Below are 5,626 nucleotides of genomic sequence, written 5' to 3'. Positions count from 1 at the left end.
ACTTGCAGAGGACCAGAGTTAGGTTCCCAACACCCACACTGGACGGTTCACAACTGCCTGTAACTATTTCCCAGGGATCCAACTCCTTCTTCTGATCTCTATAGCTACTAGGCTTATGTGCACAAACCCATACACACACACACACACACACACACACACACACTCACATACATGATTAAATGATGATGATGAAGATGATGATAAAATAATAATAATAATAATAATAATAATAATAATAAAATTAACAATAATAGCCTGAATGAACCACATGAGACTCTGTCTTCTAAAAAGTCAACCAACAAACAAAAGGGAAAAAAAATAAAAGAATCAGTAATTCTCGGGAAGTTCAAGTTGGCTTGAACTCCCTGTCCCAGAGTTGGAACCCTGGAATCCCTCCCAGTGTCTAAGGGAGTGGTTGTGAGGGCAGTGACCCCTGACACCGCCCCTATTCTAGCTTGACTTCTCTTCTCAGGAATTCCTGTCATCCAGGGATTCCCAGCCATCCACTAAATCCCACAGATAAACAAGCGGCTCACTGAGAATCTCCCGCAAAGCAGCTGATCAGCAGCTATCTTTCTCCTAGAGTCCCTCCCCACTCCCCTCTCCCCACCCCTCCCCAGGTTACCCACAGAGTTGATGTAGGCTGAATTCTCTCAGCTGCCCACAGTCTCTTGCTGGGAGCTGTCATGAGAGGCAGGGCAACGAAGAGGGGGGTTCAGAATCCAGGGCCACCTGGGACAGACAGCTTAACTTTCTTTATGAGTCCAGTGTGTCTGTCTGTACATTAGATTGAAGGTCTCAAACCTCAGAGAACTCCCATAGAAAAGCACGCTTCCACATTCCACAACCTTCCACTGCCTCCATCCACAACAAATTCTGGACTTTTCCCAGCTTCTCCTGGTCTTGACTTTTTCCAAGACAAAGAAATTTGACAAAAAAATCCTGCCAGGATCAAATCAAATGCAAAGCTTTCTCCCTGATTTTTTTTTTAAAGATTTATTTATTTATTTATTATATGTAAGTACACTGTAGCTGACTTCAGACATTCCAGAAGAGGGCGTCAGATCTTGTTAAGGATGGTTATGAGCCACCATGTGGTTGCTGGGATTTGAACTCCGGACCTTTGGAAGAGCAGTCGGGTGCTCTTACCCACTGAGTCATCTCACCAGCCCTCCCTGATTGTTTTTTTAAATTTATTTAATTTTATTTTTCTTCTCCCCATTTTACACGGAGAGAAACTGAGTCTTACCCACCTCCAATGATCTTCTCTCCTTCCCTCTCTCCTTTCCTTTCTTCCCATGTGCCAATTGAGCACTGTATCACTGAGCCATATCCCCAACCCCTTAGGAGTTTTGTTTAGTTCTTTTGTTTTGTTTTGTTTTGTTTTGTTTTTCGAGACAGGGTTTCTCTGTGTAGCCCTGGCTGTCCTGGAACTCACTCTGTAGACCAGGCTGGCCTCGAACTCAGAAATCAGCCTGCCTCTGCCTCCCAAGTGCTGGGATTAAAGGCGTGCGCCACCACTGGCCGGCTTTTGTTTAGTTCTTGTTCTTAAGATTTATTTATTAAAGTGTCTGTGAATGAAAGAGAGAGAGACAGAGACAGAAGAGAGAGTCTATGCACTCCACACGGATGCCGGAGCCTTCAGAAGTCACAAGTAGCTGTCAGGTTCCCTGGCATTAGAGCTGTGGGTGGTTGTGCACTTCCAAGTGGGCGCTAAGACCTAATCCAGTCTCCTCCACAAGAGCAGCAATTGCTCTTAATTGCTGAGCCATCTCTCCTGAGCCTTGTTTTGATTTTTGAGACAGGGTCTCACATTATAGCCCAGACTAGTCTAGAACTTTACTACATATCTCAGCCTGATGTTGAACTCACAGCAGTCCTCCTGCCTCAGCCTTCAACTAGCTTGTTTTGTTTTTTTCCCTCTTATCTCTACGCCACAGCACAGGGGTTACAGGCATGTGCCACCACACTTGGGAGCAACAAATTTCTAAGATGATGCAATTCTCTCCTCTGACTTTCCACCGTGATGATATAATTTATGTTCAAAGAGCCTTACAAATTCATGTGAGGTGTCACCTAAGATGACAAACTGCCATCACTTCCACATTCTAGGTTTGCAAACAGCAAAGCTTGCGGAACCGAAGGAAACTTATAGAAGTGGACGTCTCAGAAAGGAGAAGTCTAAGATCAGAAAGGAAGACTAAGATCCTCAATTTTCAAGCTATTTACACAGTGTGGGTGTGTTTTCCTCTAAGTTCCCTCTTCAAAGAAATTATCCCTCCCGGGCTCTAAAGAACTCAGTGACACACCCTGCCCCTGCCCGCCTTTGCTGTTAAAGGTACAAAAATCAAGTCATCTAGGAAGTAATTTAAGCATCAACAAAAGCAAAAAATTGTGTAGGGTACACGCCTTCAGTCCCCGCACTCACAAGCAGAGACAGAAGAAATCAGAAGTTTCAGGCCAGCCTGGGCTACACGATAGGGTCCCCCAACTCAAAAAAAACAATTTAAATGTTTTCATTATAAAAAAAAAGAATTTAGAAAACCAAGCCTGGCGGGCCTGCCTGTGACCCAAGCTCTCAGGAGGCAGGGAGGATAGTTGCTAGCTTAGGTCAATCTCACTCACTCACCAAATTTCAGGCCAGCCAGGGCTGCCTAGAAAGATCCTAACAAAAACATAAGCAAAGTAACAAAGCACTGTAACTGTAAGAACTGAGAAATACAGGGCAGTCAGTACTTCAGAGTTTGCTGATAGTGTACCTGGTACAACAGGCCCCCAGACCTTAGCACGACTGACTCCATGATGGAAGTGCTACGAAGGCCATGAAACAGCACAAACCCAGCACCACGGTCGAAAACGAAAACAAAGACCTAGTCCATCAAAGTCCATAGCTCTGGGAGAGTCTCTAAACGGACTTGCTTTTTGGCTTCTGTAATCCTGTTTCTGGCTTAATGTTCTTGTTAACGGAAATATGTCAACCCAGGATTTGGTTTGTGTGCTTAAAAGCTGAGAAAGGCTCAGGGCTTCCCTGGGATCTCAAACACCCGGAGTAGTCTGCTGTTGACCAGTTAGGACTTTCTACTGGCTTAAACCTGTGTCTCAGTAGTCTTCTCTGGTGGATACCACAACACTCAAAGCAGTTTGGAGTTCCGAGTGGTTAGCTCAGGTCTGTAATCGTCATTCAGGACATGGCTACAGAGTGAGACTTGCCTCAAATAAAATAAAAATAATTAGGCAGAAAAAAAAAAAAAGTCAGGACTGTGATGGTCCACGCCTTTGAACCCAGCACTCAGGAGACAGAGGCAGGTGGATCGCTGAGTCTGAGGCCAGCCTGGTTTATAGAGCCAGTTCTAGGACAGCCAGAGCTAGACAGAGAAATCCTGACTCAAAAAAAAAAACACTAGTAGTAGTAGTAGTAGTAATAGTAATAGTAGTAGCAGTAGTAATAATAAAATCATATAAATAAATAAACTTTAGTTTGGTTGCTGAACGCACAGGGTTCTGGATTTGATTCCCAGAATCACAAAGCTAATTAATTCATCAATTAAAAGAACGTTGTTAATGTGTTTTAGAAGGTAGTAGTTTCTGTCTTTGAACCTTATCCTAGTTAAATTGTATGAAAGAAGAAACGTGCGTGGGGTTTGACTCCGTGTTAGAATGCTCGCCTAGTGCATGGGAGGCCCTGACTTCCATCTCTGGCACTCGAAAGAGAGAAGAGTAGAAATAAAGTAGTAAGCTGTTGGAAATCAGGGCTGAGCTCAATGAGGTAAGGTCTTTTCTTTTTTTTTTTTTTAGTGTATAGGTGTGTTGCCTGCAAGTATGTCTGTGCACTAGGGCAGACTGCCATTTCCCATGGTAGGGTTGCTGGTTGCTGGTATTCTTCTTCTGGAAGAGCAGCAAGTAAGTGCACTTAACCACTGAGACATCTCTCCATCCCTGCCACCCCACCCCCACCCTAGGGCAGGGCTGTCTTAAGTGCTTTCTTTGGTCTCTAACTCTATGCAATCCTTGGCAGCATTCTAGGAGAACGGACTGCTTCCCTCCTCCCGTACCAAAGCAGGGGACTGAAGGCCAGGCAACAGTGTGCTTGCCTGGCGGTCTGACCGTTGTTGGAACCTGAGTCCAAGCGGTCAACTCTGGGGTCGTATGCTCCGTGTCTGATTGACATGTGACATCACTGTCAGTTGCTCCTGGCTGATCATACCTGACCCCTTTTCTCTCCAGTGGCATATGGAGAAGCCATTTCCCAAGCCGGCGACAGACTCGGCACCACAGCTTGTCATCTGTTGAGACACTAGGAAAGAGGTAGACAGGTCAACATCGCACAAGCAAGCAACCTCAGAATTCAAGCCCAGGAGCCCCGGTTCTAGGCGACACCCCCTTCCTCTAACAGGGGCAGGGTCCCAGTAGCCGCAAGCCCACTCATATGTGGGGAGTGTCGGGGGGCAGTGGAGGTAGGGATGGGGGTGACACTGACCCAGCTGCAGAAACCCTTCTCGGACAGATGTCAGAGGGTCCAGGACTAGGATCAGAGGAGTAGAGAACTGGGTGTGGCCCTGGCAGGTGCTCCCTTGGCTGATGCAAGCTCATTGGCTGGTCTGCAAAGCCTGAGGCCCTGCTTGGATGCACCTGAAGAGCTAAGCAGAATCCCAGACAGGGCCACCATGGAGGAAGGAGCACAGTGGAGTGACATCGTAACATATGGGACTCCTGGACCTTGTCTGTGTCCACAACTGCTGTCCCCACAGGAGAAAATAGGGCTCCCACGGATAATAACCATGTTGATTTATTTCTGGGGTCACTTCTCTGATGGCCAGTAATGGATGCAGGCAACAACACTGGTTCTGGGGGTTGGAAGTAGGGGGTTGTGTATAGTTCTCGGTGGTAGAGTACTTGCAACACGAGTTCGATATTGCAAAACAGAACTGTTTCTGATGCCACCCACTCCTTCTCACTGTGCCACCAGCCCTTGCTAGCCCTGGGCTAGAGGCTGGGCTGCATAGGTAGGTCAACAGGGAGCTAAGAAGAAAGCGGAAGTGGCTCAGAGAGAAAAATGCCCCCATCATGAACTCATTCTCTGCCATGAAATAGTGTCACAGGAAGCTACTCTCCCTGTCCCCAAACCTCTTGTCACCACCCACTTAAGCCAACAGAATGCCTTTTCCCTTTCTGTACAGTTCCAAGAGGATGCTCTTGTCAGGACCCCAAGGACGTGGGTCCCATGTTTCTTCCCAACATGGCTGTGCCAAATAGATTCTTTTCTTGCTCCTTCACCATTCACTTCTTTCCTCAGACTTTGAAGGTGATTGACAGCGCCCATACAGGCAACCCAGTCAGGCCACTAACCTAGGACACAGGTGACTCTCTCCCATGTAAAGGTGAGCTAGACCCATTCATCAAACATGTTTTCCCTTTTTAATCTGTCACTTGTTACAAAGGTCTGTCCTTCCTGAGAACTGTGAGGGACAGAGAGGAACTTATTTTCCTCCCTGACCACGTGTGGAACAATCCACAGTAGTGGGATTTTTTTTGTTTTTCGAGACAGGGTTTCTCTGTACAGCCCTGGCTGTCCTGGAACTCACTCTGTAGACCAGGCTGGCCTCGAACTCAGAAATCCGCCTGCCTC

The sequence above is a fragment of the Mus pahari genome, chromosome 6, assembly GCF_900095145.1.
Source record: "Mus pahari chromosome 6, PAHARI_EIJ_v1.1, whole genome shotgun sequence".
Lineage (NCBI taxonomy): Eukaryota > Metazoa > Chordata > Mammalia > Rodentia > Muridae > Mus > Mus pahari.
Note: the sequence above shows the minus strand (reverse complement) of the source record.